General features: G+C 46.7%; 1 pseudogene; it reads right to left on the bottom strand.

Annotated features, from left to right (window-relative positions):
• Positions 1-4768: 4768 nt before the first annotated feature.
• LOC125172003 (pre-B-cell leukemia transcription factor 2-like) lies at positions 4769-6017 on the bottom strand (annotated as a pseudogene).
• Positions 6018-17410: the final 11393 nt, after the last annotated feature.

The raw sequence follows: 17410 nt of genomic DNA, 5'->3' as shown, positions 1-17410 counted from the left end.
AAAAAAAAGGTTCTCACCCTAATTTTTATAGCTGTTCTGTATTAAAAAAATTTTTAATGATTATTTTTGAGAGAGAGAGAGAGGGAGAGAGGGAGATGGAGTGCAAGTGTGGGAGGGACAGAGAGAGAGGGAAACATGGAGTCCAAAGCAGGCTCCAGGTTCTGAGCTGTCAGCACAGACCCAACATGGGGCTTGAGTTCACAAACTATGAGATCATGACCTGAGCTGAAGTCGGACGCTTAACCAACTGAGCCACCCCGGCACCCCCCTGTATTTTTATTTTTTATTTATTTATTTATTTATTTTTTCAACGTTTATTTTTTATTTTTGGGACAGAGAGAGACAGAGCATGAACAGGGGAGGGGCAGAGAGAGAGGGAGACACAGAATCCGAAACAGGCTCCAGGCTCTGAGCCATCAGCCCAGAGCCCGACGCGGGGCTCGAACTCACGGACCGCGAGATCATGACCTGGCTGAAGTCGGACGCTTAACCGACTGCGCCACCCAGGCGCCCCACCCCCCTGTATTTTTAAATAAAATATTCATTTATTTATTCTGAGAGAGAGAGAGAGAGAGAGAGAGAGAGAAAGAGAGTGCAAGTGGGGAAGGGGCAGAGAGAGAGAGAGATCCCAAGTAGGCTCCATGCTCAGCATGGAGCCTGATGCGCTTGATCCTACAACCCTGGGATCATGACCTGAGAGGAAATCGGGAGTCGGGTCACTTAAACAACTGAGCCACCCAGGCACCCCTAGCTGTTCTGTATTTACGTCAATAGAGCGTATAGCTTTCATATACCATATCCTCTCTTTTAAATATCATACAGTTTTGGTTCTACAAGTAATTATTTAATGCTCTCTGCTAGTTCTTCTGCTGATATAGCTAGTAATTTTGGCAGTCTGAGGCTTGTTCTCTAGTAAATTCTTCAGGAAATGCTCACGGGAACAATATTCCCTGAGTTCTTGTACATTGATTACAGTTCGTACCTTTTATACTTGAAGGTCAGTTTTCTTGAATATAAGATCCTTGGCTCAGACTTTTGCCTTAGATAGGTCACACCATTTTTTTTTCTCATACAAAGAAGTGCTGTTGAAAAGTCTGATGATACTCTAATTTTCTTTCCTTTGTGAGTCACTTTTTCACTTCCATGATTAAAGGATCCCCTCTACCTCTTAATATCCAGTAAATTTACTAAAATATGTCTTGGTGTTGCTCATTCTGAGTCAGTTTTCTCAGGCATATTGTATTCTTTTTTAATATATAGGCACCAGTTATTAATCTATAGTGTCTCAGCTTCCAAAGCCATCTTCACTGTCCGCTCTGCAATAATGGAGCTAAACCGGATAGCTAGTTCCCCTTTGTGACTTGGGCCAGTGTTGAACTTTGTCAGTAGAGGGCGCTGTAGGGGCACTGGAGGAGGAAGGGGTTTCTCTTCTTGACTCTAGGGTGCCTCTTGCACCAGGCTCATGCAGTGTCTGCAGCTCCCGGAGCTAGCTCCAGCAGAGCCTGGTGGTCAGCATTACAGGGCGCCACCCCTGGAAAGCTTCCCTTGGCATCCCCTTGGGTGGTTTCAGGCCACCATCCAGTGAGTCACAGCTGTGTCTCCTACCAGGGTCTTGGTACCAACTCTGAGGAAGGAGGCCCTTTTCTTGGTTCCTCTGTCTCAGCCCTAGGTGTAGAGGCTTTACTACTTCCGTGTTCTTTAAAGTTCCTTTTAATCTTTAGTGGTCATTCCTCCATTATTCCAGCCTCCTGTTACAGTTAGTAATCCTTTATATAAAACTTTTCCTACTCAGATTCCTTTGTGATTTCTTTTTTCTTTCTTTTTTAATTTTTTTTTAATGTTCATTCATTTTTGAGAGAGAGAGAGAGAGACAGAGTGTGAGCAGGGGAGGAGCACAGAGAGAGAGGGAGACACAGAATCCGAATCAGGCTCCAGGCTCAGAGCTGTCAGCATAGAGCCTAACTCAGGACCCAAACTCACGAACCACGAGATCGTGACCTGAGCTGAAGTCAGACGCCCAACCGACTGAGCCACCCAGGTGTCCCCCTTTGTGGTTTCTTTCTTCTAAGTGGATCCTGACTAATGCAATGTAATATCAAATCTCTGCCATGCTCTTTATTTTTAATTTAATTTTTATTGTTTTTAGTATTATGTTCCCTTGTTATGAGTTTCATTTTCAGGGACTTCTTTGCATACTTCCAGTATTTGTCATTTTCTCTTGAACTCCTTTATGTGTGCTTTTCTTTTTTGATTTAAAAAATTCCTACTTTTCACATTTTATGTCTCATGAGGCATCATCTGATTTGCTCTTGTATTTCTTCTAATTTAGACTTCATATCTGAAATTATTGTTTCTTTTATTTCTAAATCTATCCTAAGTGCTGTGCTCTCACTTCTGAGTTTTTCTAACTCTGACTTTTGTAATTTTTTTTTCTTGACTTGGAATATTTGGTATAGTTTCACTTACTAGTCTGTATGGATGTTCTGCTTATCTTTTTTTTCTTACAGATACTTTGGGTGGGACTTTTACATTGATACTTTGTGTTCCTCTTTTTTTTTTTTTTAATGTGAGATTAGTTCTCTGAACTTTTGGAATGAAGTGGTTTGAGGAAGAGTTCCTAACTTCTGTCATTTTAGTATACAGTGTTTTTTAAAAAGAATTACTAGAACAAAAAAATTCAACAAGGTTGCAGGATACAAGATTAATATAAAATATCAGTTGAATTTCTATATACTTATAATGCATAATCTAAAAATGAAATTAAGAAAACAATTTCAGGGGCACCTGGGTGGTTCAGTTGGTTAAGCCTCCGACTTCAGCTCAGGTTGTGATCTCACAGTTTGTGAGTCTGAGCCCCATGTCAGGCTCTGTGCTGACAACTCAGAGCCTGGAACTTGCTTCGGATTCTGTGTCTCCCTCTCTCTTTTCCCCTCACCTGCTCACACTCTGTCTCTCTATCTCTCTCAAAAATAAACAAACATTAAAAAAAAATTTTCATTTGCAGTAACACCAAAAGGAATGAAATGAATAACTTTGACAATGGAAGTGTAAAACTTACAGTCTTAAAACTGCAAAATGTTAAATTAAAAAATCCCAAATAAATGGAAAGACATCCTATGTTTATGAATCAAAAGGCTTAATATTATTAAACTGGTAATACTCCCCAAATTGATTGATAGACTCAATGTGATCTCTGTCAGAATTCCAGCTGGCTGCTTTGCAGAAATTGACAAACTGATCCTAAAATTCGTAGGGAACTCAAGAGGCCAAGAACACCAAAAATATCTTGAAAAAGAAGAAATTTGGAGGACTTTATAATTTCAGAATTTACTAAAAAAGAAAGAAAAAAACGTGATTAAGACAATGTGGTAGTGGCACAAAGATAGACACATTGATCAATGGAATAGATTTCAGAGTCCAGGAATAAACCTCACATTTGTAGTCAAACTGATTTTTAACAAGGGTGCCAAGACAATCCATGGGGGAAAAAATAGTGTGGCGCTGTGTGTGTGTGTGTGTGTGTGTGTGTGTGTGTGTGTGTGTGTTCGTGTTCGTTGGTTTGTTTTGAAGACCTTAATTGGCTTTATTAAGTGATTCATGAATCAGGCAGCATCCCGTCTAGCAGGTAGAGGGGTTCTCCCAGAATAGGGTTTTTAACAAACGGCACTGGGACAACTGGATATCCACCTGCAAAAAAATTGAAGTTGTGGATGTGTCTCACACTAGATAGATTAGCCCCATATGAATCTTAGACCTAAATATAAGGGCTAAAACCATAAAATTCTTAGAAGAAAATAAGGATAAATCTTGTCACCTCGGATGTGGTAATGGCATCTTAGATATGGTACCAAAAGCGTAAGAAACTAAGACAAAAAACAGGTAAATTGGACTTCATCAAAAGTGAATGTTTTGCGCTAAAGACACCAACGAGAAAGTTAAAAGACAGCCTACTGAATGGGAGAAATTATACATCTGATAAGGAACTGATATCTAGATTGTGTACAGAACTCATAACTCAATAACAAAAAGGCAAATAACTTAATTGTGGTATAACACGAAAGATATTTGGTCCTTGTTTTTAGTTCCTGGCACAGAGCTCCTAAAACCCTTGGGATTTCCTGAGTGATAAGTGTGACAGGAGCCTCTTTTGTTCTAATGGGGTGACTCTTCATCCACCTCTAGGTATCTTTTTTTCCCCCTAGTCCACTGAGCGATTCTGTTGGTTTAAGATGAGCTGCATATGAGGTAATCAAGCCATCTGGAGGGGTAGGAGGTGGGGAGACACAGGGTTTGTGGCCCATGTCCTCTGTCCAGAAGGTGTGTCTGCAGTTTTGGCATCTCTGGTCAGGCAGGGCTGGCTTCTCCACAGATCCCAGAGCAGATAGGCAGATAAGGTTGGGGAGGGAGAGTAGGGGGGGGGGTGGGGAGAGAGAGAGAGGGAGAGAGAAATGGAATATGGTTTGGGGTTGGGGGACAGGAGGAAGGGAAAGGGATCTGACCAATGGGATTCTGGGTATTTGTGAGAGAAAGAGAAAAAGACTTGAAAAAAGGAGACAACAGACCCCACTCTCCCCTTAGGGGAGCCCATTCTCCCTGCCACGTAGTCAGCACAGCACCCCCAGCACTGAGAGAGTCTGGGGAAGGGATGACCCCATTCTCCCTTCTCTGTCTTGTGCTTCTCCTGTGTCTGGGGTTTGTCCTCTGGATGCCTGTGTCCTCTTCAAAAGTCGTTTTGTGAGCCCCCACCCCTGTTGCCCTGAGGGCAAGATCAGTTGGAGGTGTCAGAGTGAATGCTCCCTGGTCCCTCTGTTGGGGACATCACTGAGGATGGGCTTACAGCCTCCTGCCAGCCACCGTTTGCCCTTACTTGCTGAGGGCTGTACATCTGGCCTCCCCCAAGGTTATCCCTGTAGCCCCCTGACCCCAATGAGTGCCGGAGTGATTCCACTGGGAAGCAGAGTAGAAATCTCCGTTGAGCCCAGGCATCCCCGGAAAACCTGTCTCTGGATCTTGAGAGATTGAAAGAGCCACCAGAGCCTGCAGAGGAGGGGGGTATCTGGGAGCTGGTGTGGCTGTGGACCCCCTGGGTGACTGACGTGGGGGTCTTGACAGCATAGGTGTTGGCCTCCTCTTGGAACTTGCCAGTATTTTTCTCATACCCAATCCGTTTGTTGCCAAACCAGTTGGAGACCCGAGACACCTCCACACTTCTTGGCAAGCTCCTCCTCAGCCTCGTCACTAGGCTCTGGGTTACTCAGATGCCAGTAGAAATACTCACTGAGACCTTGGTAGCCTGTGTGCTCAAGTTGCAGCCTTTTCTTCTGCCATCCATCCAAGAAGCGGGAACGCGGGGCCATGACAGCCTCACGGGTGCTCTGCCTGAGTTGCATCTGGATGGCGTGGAACTTTCCATGGATGACACGTGCTGCATCTCCTTGGGTGCCACAGGCCGAGTGCGGCTCTGTTCCCTCAGCAGGTTCGTGACGTGGTTGTGAACTCGATTCATGCCCGCCGCTCACGTTTCTCCAGCTCCCAATGGCAGATGTGGCAGATCTGAGCAGGTTTGCTGCCATAGCCCAAGTGTTGGATGGAGTTGTAGGGGGACACTGCTGCTGCTGAGCCCCCTCCTTTTTCAGGCCCAGCCACACCCATGCCAGAAGCATGTTGTCTGGGCGCATCCACTGTGGGCCCACCGGCTCCTCTGGGAGCTTCGAATGCTGAGGCCGGTTTTCTCCTTGGTTCCACACAGGACACTAAAGAGCAGGCTTCATGTGGTGGCAGGTGAGGGCGTGTTTCTTGGCCTGGGCCTCGTCCAGGCTCTGGTCGGTTATGGTCATTATCTGCTGCAGAAAGTCCCTGATGTCTTGCTTCCCTCGACCTCCCGGGACCCCCTCCCTCCCCGCACCAGGGTCTCTGCCACTAGGAGGCTCATCAGGGTCCCCAGGCTCCCCACCCACCAATCCCAGGCGCCCCCAGCCCCCACCTGGAGGGGGAGGCCCCAGCAGCTGCTCTTCCATAGTTGGGGGGGCCCTGAGGCCTCCTCCCTGCTCCTCCCCTCCCCCTGCCTGATTACTGCCCTCCCCCCCCCGTCTGATTACCACCCCCCCAAACTCGGTGGGCTCGCTGCTCCCTCTGCCCCAACCCTCTCCCATCTCTCCCCTCCTGGCTCTCCCGGAGGCTCACTCCAGCCCTGAAGGGAGACCTGGGGTACCGGCTGGGCTCCCCACAGGAGACCCTGGCCCCTGGTGGCAGCAGAGAAAATGGAGTCATAGAAAGGAGGCCCAAAGGGGGGTGTGTGTGAGAGAGGGAGGAGGGAGAAGGGGGGAAGCAAGGGAGGAAACTGGAAGAGGGGCCCACCTCTTGGTATCTTTAGGACAGGGACTGGTTCCCAGAAAGTCCAAGCCTTGCTGAGAAGCTTGGAACTTTCAACCCTACCCCCCAACCTCGAGGGAGGGGAGAGGGGCTAGAGATTGTGATAATCACCAATGGTACCGTCATGCCTACATAATGAAACCTCCACGACAACCCCTAAATGACAGGGTTTGGAGAGCTTCTGAGTAGGCCAACGCATCCATATGTCAGGAGGGTGGCACAGCCCAACTCCATGAGGACCGAGGCGTCTATGCTCAGGACTCATTGGAGTTTTTCTGACCTTTATGAGTTGTCCTAGCAAATTATTGAACCTGGGGTGGGTGGGAACCCCTGACTTTTAGCCAAGTTGGACAGACGTGTAGGTAACCTGGGGACCTAATACTTGCAGGTGGCTTCTGAAGTGGAGGCACTCTTGTGGGACTGAGCTCTTAAACCTGTGGAGTCTGGTGCTAACTCCAGGCAGTGTTAGAATAGGATTAATTGTTGGACACCCAGATGGCGCTGGAGAGTTGAAGAAGTGAAGTTGGGAAAGATACCATGTATCTGGTGTCAGGAGGGGGGAAAATAGCCTCTCACCAATTAAAAAATGGGCAAAGGATCCAAATAGATATTTTTCAAAGAGATATACAAAGGCCAATACATGTGAAAAAATGCTCGACGTCGTTTACCAGGGAAATGCACATCAAAACCACAGTGAGATACCACTCCACACCCACTAAAATTGTTATCATCAAAAAGACCGAAAAAACAGTGTTGGTAAGAATGTGGAGAGATTGGAGCCCTCATACATTGCTAGTAGTAATGTAAAATGGTGCAGCCACTTTGGAAAATGGTCTGGTCGTTCCTCAAGAAGTTCAACATAGAGTTACCATTTGACCCAGCAATTTCACTCCTAGGTATATACCAAGAGAATGGGAATCATGTCCACACAGAAGCCTAACACAAATATAAGCCATTCTTTCTGTGGGGGAGGGTGGTGGTCAGACATAGGTCAGGTGGAGTCCTAACTGGGTATTCTTACAAGCCTCTTTTTGATCACTCTTGGAGGGCAATCTTTTCTCCCCTTCTTGCACATTTTTGGAGAGTCGGAAGAAGCCTTATTGTAAGCCCCAAGGAGTACCATCAAACACGAATCTATAATTAATCTACCTCTACAGCAGGGCCTCTGGGTATGGGGCCTGCAGAGTGACTATGATCCTATGAAATCAATAAGTATGGCTACAGGCATGTGCACTTCTCACTGGTCAAGCATCCCAAAGAGACAGGAGGGTGGTGATCAGTCATTCTCTGCCCTGAAGAATGAGTCCATGGCCTCCACATTGCAAAGTAAGTTTTTTAGCGAGTGCTCTAACGCAGGAATGGCAGATCATAGGTGGCTGTCCGACCGTTTGGGCTTTCCTCTACGAGGGAGCTGGGAGAGGATTAAGTTCCATGCATGAGATACTTATTCAGAAACATTAGTCAGTCGTGACATTCCATGACCTCATAAAAATGCTAACACTCTTTTTCTCATCCATATATAACCTTTGGAAAAATTAACCCGGCCTCAGCCATAATTTATATGGGCAAATAATACTCCACTTATACTTCAACATTGTCATCGAGAAACTTCCTTATTTTTGTCACTGAATGACACTCTAAAGTTTATCTGCCACTGAAGGTTTCTTTTTATGGCTCTTAGAAGATACATGGCCCTCCAACACGAACAGAAGAGTCAGAGCGCTACACATCAAAACAGCCAATTTCACCAAGAGTATGCTTGCTCCCTTTGCAGCCTGATGCTCAGTAAATATTTTTGGAACTGCGTCTTCCTCAGTGGGAAATGCCTGAAGTCACGTCTGGGAGTTAACAACTGGGACCACTTTCAAAGCTCAGGGATTGTAAGGCCTGGTAGTGGCCACTGCCCTGTCCCTACCTGCCTCCCACCCCTGCCATTTACGCCCAACTCTCCCAGCCCAGACCTTCTCCTCCCCAGGAGGAGACCTGGGGGGAGTTGTGTCTCTTTAGTTTTCCAGATGTGCTTCAGAATCATTTGGTCACTTTTCCTAAAAATTTCCATTGATATTTTGATTGACATTATACAGTCAACTTGAAAAGATTCAAATCATTACAACATTGAGTTTTACCATGAACATGGCATGCATTTTTACTTTCTTGTTTTGTAACTCTCAGTTTTTATATAGTTTCTGCACATTTATTGTTAAACTAATTTTAGGGTATATTATTACAGTTGCTATAGTGTATGTACTTTTACTGTTCCCCCACCCTTTTGCCTTCTGATTATTAGTATAGAGGAAAGGAATTGATTTGTGAATTATTTGGTATCCATTCACTTTAAGTAAACTATTATTAGTCCTAAGAATTTTTCATCTGGTAATTTTAGGAATAAAATCACATTATCAACAAATGATCATTCTATCTCCTGCCTTTCCCTTCCTCTAGCTGAACCTCTTTTTCAGCTGCTTCTTATTGTGTTCACAGAGCAGATCCTTTCTTAAATAAACCTTTCGTTAGGGAAGACATTTAGGACTCTACAGAATATTTAAAGAACAAAACCATGGAAGTGACATATCTCAATTTCTGGGATGCTGCCAATGCAGTACTTAGAGGAGATTTATTGCTCCCAGGGCTTATATTATGGAGAGAAAAAAAGAGAAACAATAAATCAAGTCCATACCTGATGAACTTTGTTCCCTTTAAGTTACAAACCAAGAGAAAGAAAAAGGAAGTAATAAATTTAAACAAAATGGAGGAAGAAGAGAGAGAATTGATAAACTTAATCAATAGCACTTGGAAGGAAATGACCCTTCTGCAGAGTGGGGCAAAGTGGGACAGGATGGAGGAAGGGGCCTGGCTTCTCCAGGCAGTCCGCTCTTCCTTCCCATCAGATGCCTGGGGGCAAGTGGGCTTGGGGAAGGGGGTTCAGTTAGCCCTGTGGCCACCCACTGGCCGTGGATCCTGACGGGAGTTCTCGCCCTAATCAGTATCAGAAGTACTTGGGGTGGAATAGAGAATGCTCAAAATCAGGAAAGCGCCCAGCAGATCCTGCAGCCAGGGATCTCAAGACACAACTTGAGGCAAGTGCACCCTATCGTGGGCCTTACACCCCTTCTTCATAAATCCATGTGGTCCTACACTGCTTAAGGGTCCTCCTTTTCCTGTGTCTTATCTTGTGTTTAATTTTAAGAAGAAATTGAATTTCATCTTGAGTGAGAAAAGGACAAGTTCTTGGTTTTGCCTGCCCTCAGGACAGAGCATTTGGGGATCGGATACCACAGGCTGGGTGAAGTCACCCCAGTCACAGGTGACAAATGCGGGCACAGAGCGGGGAGACTGGCTATGCTGGGCTCACAAGTTCTTTTCGGGCTGGTTCTTCAGAGGACTTAATACTATGGTTATTTGAAGGGAAAGTTCCTTTATAGACAGTCTTAAAAAAATTAATAAGCCATTAGCCAAATTCTAAGAAGGAGCGAATGCAAATTCATATACTCTGGAAAAAAGCATGAACTAATATAAAACATGTTTTACAAGCAAAATGAGGGGATCAGATTCTCAGCAGTCTGCTTAGATGTTTTTGTAACAAAATAGAAATTAATATCTTCCCAGGGGCTCATCATCTATTCCCTTCAACTCAATGTAATAAGCAGCAATTTTTTTTTTTTTAATAGAGAAGAAAAAGCTCCCAGCTGCTTTTTTGAACAAGCCGAAACAGAAGGACATCTTAGAGTCGATCTGGATCTGTTGAGAGTCACTGGGTGGCCCCTTTGTTTTGCAATGGAAGGAGAGTGGGCTCTCATTCTCCAGGTGGGGGTCAGTGAAGAACAGGCTTAGCAGGTGCTGGCCTCCCTGGCGTGCAGAGTTCTGGCACACGCAAACCAAGAGCCTCCGGGGAGGAAAGAACTGAGACCCGAGCCCCTTCTCCCTGAGATTCGAAGCTAGGCAGGCCCGTGGGGTCATCTAGCGGACTCTGGCCAAGGTTGCTATGCTGACAGGGCCGTGCTGCTCCGTGCACAGTGTGGGCTGAGGCTGGCAGTCCCCCACTCAGCCACCCTGCTGGCATGGCGGTTTGGGCAGAGTCCCAAGCTCATGAAGATGACCCAAACAAACTGAGGCCTTGGAGCTCAGACGAGGGTCAGGGTAAGCAGGGGCACCACTGCAGCGGTCCATAGCATCTTGCAGACTTGGGGACCCTTTGTTAGCAGTGACCGTGGGTGGTAGCATCAGAGGCAAAGACGGCAGTGATTCTCTGCCTGGTGTCAGATATGTGTTGGGGAGGCCTCAAGATGGACATACTGAACTTCCTGCTGATAAAAGCTGTAGACATGTAACTAGAAATTCAGTAGAGACGTGACTCCCTTTTTATCCTAAGCTGTTGAAGCAGGTCTTGCTGTTCCTCTCCATGCGTTTAGCACCGTATATTGATTTTTAGTATTTGACAAAATCAAGTTCGTTTGTGCAGCTTTAAGAAAGGAAGCAGATACCACAAACACATCTAAGTTTCCAAGTTTCAGAACAGGACAACATTTTCCCTAATGGTCACATAGATCTTCCAGTTGGCTTTACTTAAGGGAATGCTAGCTGCTGTAACAAAGAAACATGATATATGGGGCTCAAACATGATGGAAAGTCCAAAGTGGGTGTTGTGCTTGGCAGGCTGGCTCTCCTCTAGGCACTGATTCTTGGGCCCAGGACCCTGCCGTCTTATGGCCTTGCTGTCTTCAACATGTCACTTCCAGGGTCGCCATGCTTGTCCTCATGAAGCTGACTGGGGGGGTGAAGAGCACAGAGGATCACACGTGGGAGATTTCCATGGGCCAGCCTGAAGTGGCACATGTCACTTCTGCCCACGTTCCTTTGATCTGAACTGTCACATGGCCACACCTAACTGCAAAGGAGGCTGGGAAGTGAAGTCCAGATGAGGTGGAAATCATCTAGTGAACAGATAACAGTTTGTGTCCCAGACAGGACACAGATTATTACAAGAGACCCAGAGTGCCCCTCACAAAAGTTAGATTGGAGATGCCAAGTTCAATGTGAAAATGTCCAAGTCCTTGGAACACGTGGGGGTTTGTTTGCTTTTGTTTTTGTTTTCGATGACCGAATACGTGAACAGTACGTTTCTCTTGTAGGGAAATGAGTTTATGTTGTGATCCTTGGACCAAACTCACTAGCAGTATGAAAGCTTGCTCCCTCATGCCCTGCCTTGACAGCCTTTCATCTTAGTTGTCCTGAGAGCTGAGGTCAAAGAGCATGAGCTTCAACACTCAGCTCTGAACAGTGGCTCAGAGCTTTGGGCCCTCGAGATGTACGGGGCATCGACGGCCATGCTGAGAGATGCCGGTGGTAGGCACAAATGGGGAGGCCGTCACACACCCTGCAGGAGCTGAATGGGGTTGTCCAGGAGCTCATGTGTGACTACCCTTGTGGCCTCCCAGAAAACGGCCGAAGGGAACTGTGCAAAGGGAGAGGGTCCTTGGGAGTAAATGGGGGTTGTCCCCATGGTAGCACAGGTTACTTCCATGCCTGTGATGAGGGCTGGTGGGACTGGGAAGCTTGGGCCACACAAAATCCAGAGCTCATTTGTCTTTCAGGTGATACTGTGGTCCCTTCAAGGCATTTACCACCTGATGAAGCTGCCTCCGGGCCATTTCATTTTCTCCTGACAAATGCCTGTGTCCCCTCAGCCCTTGGATCAACAAGGCTGTGGCTGTCAGCCCAACAGGAAGTCCTGTCTCTGTTTCCATCTTTGCTGCGTGTTCCACCCAGTGGGCACTTGGGGGTGGGTGCCGATTAGCTTCTGTGTGATGCTATGTGTGCTGCACCCCTCCCCGCGCCAGGCACCGTGCTGGGCACTCCGTGCACCCCACGCCCCAGTCCTTGTGACCTGCTGCAGGAAATGTTCTGTAGCAGACTCTTCTGGTTCTAGAAACAAGAGGCTCACCCCAGCTCCTCAAGCAGTGGGTGTTCATTGAGGGATCCAGAAACCCCCAGGCACTCTGTCTTCTGGGGTATTTTCTTAATGGATATTTTGTGCTATTTTACTGAATGTGCTGGATGGTAAAAGGTGTTTACCTCACAGGAATGCAAACTGTTTGACTCAATATTTTTATTGTCTTAAAAATCTTCTAGGTGTCCATCATCAGGAACTTCCCCTGTATACCTCTCTTGACAGCCTGCAGCCTCCTGGACATTTGGGGAGGCGCTCCCAACACGCCCTGATTCCATTTTGGGGGTCTTTTCTGTGCCTCCTCCAAACTCCTCCTCCACATTGTGCCGAGAAGTTTAATTTCCTCTCTCACTGGGGTCCGGGCCTCCCCAGGCAGCCCCAACCCCAATAATACTCTGCTAAACAGAGTATCTGCTGAGCACACACGTTGGAAGGGGACTGAAGAACTACCAGAGGCGTCTCTTTCTTCCCTGATTTTCTTTATCCCTTCCCCACAAGCCCCCACGAGGGGAGGAGAGCTGTGTAAAGGTTTCTTTCCCCACCGACATGAGTGGGCTGCCTCCTCCATCCCCTCCCCTCCCGGGCAAACATGGCTGCAGCCTCCTGTTTTCATTTATAATCAGATGGTGAGGTGCCCCCCAACATTCTAACACAGAGACCATTGTGTCCCCGCACCCTGGAGATGAGCTGTGGATTTAAGGTAGCTCTAGGACCAGGTATTCTGTCATCTGATAAAAAGATGGTCTAAGGGGCACCCGGGTGGCTCAGTCGGTTAAGCGTCCAACTTAAGCTCAGGTCATGATCTCCTAGTTGGTGAGTTCAAGCCCCGTGTGAGGCTCTATGCTGACAGCTCAGAGCCTGGAGCCTGCTCTGGATTCTGTGTCTCCCTCTCTCTCTCTACCCCTCCCCTGCTTGAGCTCTGTTGCTCCCTCCCCCAAATAAATTAAACATTAAAAAAAAAAAAAAGATCTAAGGGGCACCTGGGTGGCTCAGTTAGTTAAGCATCCAACTTCAGCTCAGCTCATGGTCTCACGGTCTGTGAGTACGAGCCCCGCATTAGGCTCTGTGCTGACAGCTTAGAGCCTGGAGCCTGCTTCCGATTCTGTGTCTTCCTCTCTCTCTGCCCTTCCCCCACTCATGCTCTGTCTCTCTCCCTCTCTCAAAAATGGAAATTAAAAGATGATCTGGGGCTTCCCTGCCAGGTTTCACCACTGCCCACTGAGACCCAGCTGCTGTGATTAAAGCTGCTTCTTTATCCCAGTTTAGGTTTCTTTTTTTTCCCTTTTTATTTTTATTTTAATGTTCATTCATTTTTGAGAGAGTATGAGCAGGGAAGGCAGAGAGAGGGAGATACAGAATCCGAAACGGGCTCCAGGCCCTGAGCTGTCAGCACAGAGCCCCCACATGGGCTTGAACTCACCAACCTAGAGATCATGACTTGAGCCCAAGTTGGACGCTCAACCTACTGAGTCACCCAGGTGCCTCTCCCAATTTAGGTTTCTGAAAGGGAATCTGATTGGCCTAATTCGTTTCCACTCGCCTTTCATGCCAGACATTCATAGGTCAGATGCCTACCCTGGCCCATCAGCTGTGGACAGGGTAGTACAGAGTACCACTGCCTTAGGAGGGACAGAAGGGACGGAGGGAGCGGGTATTTCCTGCTGCTGCTGGGATAGACCATGTGGTATAGTCCCCTGTTTTGCCCAAAGTCATACAGCTAAATGTCAGAGGCAAGGTACAGAGCTGTTCATGCCAAAGCCACTTAACCATCACCCCTTTGTTCTGCATTCACCTGTCAAAGGTAGAGGTGGGAGACACAGGGTGATGGGAAGGAGTTCCTTGGCCAGGACTAAAATATAGCGAGTATGGTGGAAATAAAGTGATCACTCCTGTAGTAGATACATTTACAATCCTCCTATCAAGAACAGTTATCAAGCCCTTACACGCAACAAAAAAACCTCACACTGCAGGATAATGCAAGAAAAGAAGCCAATAAATCATTACCCCAATTTTTGAAAAATGGCGTGAATTGCATATTAAAAAGTCAAGGGAATGGAGTGAGGTCATCTTCAAATGGCAGAAGGCCCCTCAAATTAGAGCCAGCTGTGCTCAGGCTCCACACCTGGCTGCACACACGGGCCAGTCCGCGTGACAGACGAGTTCGGAATGGAATAGAAACCATCCCGGGAACCCGCAGGAAATGCAAATCCCTCGCCAGGTAGGAGCAGAAGTAGGAACTCGAGGATATTAGCAGCCATTTCGACTCTCCACACAGTTCAACACTTCAGAGAAATCCTCCAGGGTTTTTAAAGCTTTCCATCCTTGTGTTTTATTTTATGAATTTTAAGAACTGCCTTCTCCCACCCAGTCTCTTTCTCCTCCTTGGGCCTCATGATTACTTCCTGTTGCAGGCACCTGCAAAACAGCCCCAGTTTCCCCTGATTAAGACCTCTCTTTGTCCTAAGTTCCTCTGGCAAGCTTGTACCCAGGGCATCCTCTTTGAAGGATTGTTCATGAAAGGATTAAATGATTCCAACCAAGACTACCCGGGTTTAGATCCTGATTCTAATTTTTGCCAGCCTAGTGAGCTAGCATCTATGCCTTGGTTTTCTCGTCTATAAAATGGGGATAAGTATAGTAATCACCTAATAAGGATTGTTGTGGGGATTATATGAGATGATTTATGTTAGTTATTGGAAGAGTGCCCAGCACATAGTAACTGCCCTGTAAATATTAGCTATTTTTACTGTAAAGTAGAAGATAGGAGAGGAGTTAAATGACATTTTTTGGGATAACAAACCTTAGCAATTTTGGCCATTCCAGAGAAAGTCACAGAAAGGAATGCCGTGGGATTGCCTGGTCTGGGGCTTAGGATATCCACACTGGCATCCCCTTGTGGGTCTTAGTCCTCTCCAAACATCATGGCTGAAAGCAATTCTATGAATTGTTGTCTTTCTACCACTGCAATGGTACATTTTTCAGTGCTTTTCCATACATTTGTCATGGGCACCTGTTTATGGCCATCCAATATCCATTTCCCTTGATCTCTTTGGGGGAGAACACCCCTGTCCCACTGGGTGCAGTCTTTGGGAAGCAGTAAATCAGAAAGTTCTCAACCTGATTGCTGGGGAAACCAAAGAGGTCTTCATATCCCATCACAGAACTCAGACTGCCCATGACTCCTTGGGTCATAGGACCTATGCTCCATCCATCAGACTCTCTTGGGACTCTGAGATACGAGGACAAGTAGAGGGACACAGGACAGAAAAGAAAAGAATCAATGTTGGCTCGTTGCAGGTGCAGTGCCACCCTGTCCCCTGCTGTTTTCGAGCTTGTTTCTTTTGCTTTTCCATCAGCCTTCTGAGTTATCTGATAGCCTTCCTACATACTTCCTTCTGTCCAGACTCACAGACTCCCTTGTTTGCAACCAGAGACCTCCAACATTCATTTGCTGAATTTCACCCGCTGAGAGCTGTTCAGTTTCACAACTCTGACAGATTAAAGGTATGAAGGCCACTATTGGTTTCAAAATAGCTCCTGACCTATGCATTGGAATCTAGATGGAAGGTTGGTGGAATGATGAAAAGGTCACAGAACTTATGTTTGTATTCTGATTCTTCTTCATCTCAGAATGCATAGAAGTGATCTCTCGGGCCTGCTTTCTCTCTACAAACCTTCCACATATCACATAATCCTGGTTAGGAATCATTGGACCTGTCAGGCAGAGTGTGGAAAACTGGCCCATGGAACAGGAATCAAATGTGTAACCTTGCTTACCAACACCAGAATCTCCTTAACACCCAGCTTTCTTCTTTTTGCTGACACTTTGCAAACTCACTCCCCTCTTTCCACTCCAGGCCTGCGCTCTTACATGCTCATCTCATGGTCTCCAGCCTCTGGTCTCCACCCCTAGCAAATCCATCATGCTTATGGCAGTTGGAACCATCTGAGCATCGAAGACTCATGATGGCTGGAGCTGGAGGAGATCTTGAAAAGCAGGCAGAAAAAACTTTTATGTGGAAGAGGGGGACATTGAGGGTCTTTAATACTAAATGCTTTGCAGAGTTGGGGTTAGAGCCCAGGACCCCAGACCTATTCAGCACTCCTGTTATGCCACGTGGACACTCATGAACCAGGAGCTAAAGTTGTTGAAGAAGTTAGTTGGTGTTGGTGGTAATCAAATCATTGTTTCCAATCTTACATCCATGCTCTTGTTTTGAGATGCTGAGTTGCTTTCCACTGGAGTAAGCAAAGTGAATTTCTCTGCTCTGTGAATGTTGGGCTGGGCAAAGGGACCTGCTCAGATAATTCAATTGGAATCTGAGCAGAAATGACAGACATTCCAGTTCCAAAGAGCATGTGTGATGCTACCCACCTCTCTTGCACTTCCTGCTGTTCACCATGGGAAGAACATACTTCAGGTGGCCATAGGCCCCAGAATGAGAAACACGGAGGGACACTAAATGGAACCCAGAGCCTGAAGTAGAGCTGTTCCAGCCAACCTGCAGATCTATGAATGTGAAATAGTTGATTGCTGCTCTAAGCCACTTGGGTTTCTGAGTTCATTTGTTACTCAGCACAACACATCAGGAACCTGCCTGATACATTGTTCTCAAGCTCAAGGATAAGCAGAGTGTGAAGAGCAGAGTTCATGGCTCCAGACATCCTGCAAGCTGTTGCCCAAATAGACTTCTTAAGTTACTCCTCTTCCCCAGTGCCTGATAATTAAGTCCATTCGCCTTGGCTCAGCATTGAAGGTTCTTCCCACCTGAACTGCAACCAGTACTTCAACCCCATCTTCCTCTTCTTCCTTCTACCAACCTTCCATTCCACATGCACCCCATGTACATTCATATGCCTAACTCCTGTTCCACCTAATTAAGTCCTAAACTTCATGAAGACAGCCAACCCAGGACCATTGATCCCTCCTCTCTCCCAACACAGATCATTAGAGACAGAGCTCAGCGATGCTCCCCCACTCTCCCTGACTCTCCCTCACCCCGGTGCCCCACCCTGGTACCCTATCCTGTGTCTTCTCTCCCTCTGTGTTAGAAGTAGTGTCGGCACAGCCCTACCTGCTCCTAACCTAGA

Source organism: Prionailurus viverrinus, chromosome C1 (assembly GCF_022837055.1).
Source record: "Prionailurus viverrinus isolate Anna chromosome C1, UM_Priviv_1.0, whole genome shotgun sequence".
Lineage (NCBI taxonomy): Eukaryota > Metazoa > Chordata > Mammalia > Carnivora > Felidae > Prionailurus > Prionailurus viverrinus.
Note: the sequence above shows the minus strand (reverse complement) of the source record. Positions and strands in the feature narration are given on the sequence as shown.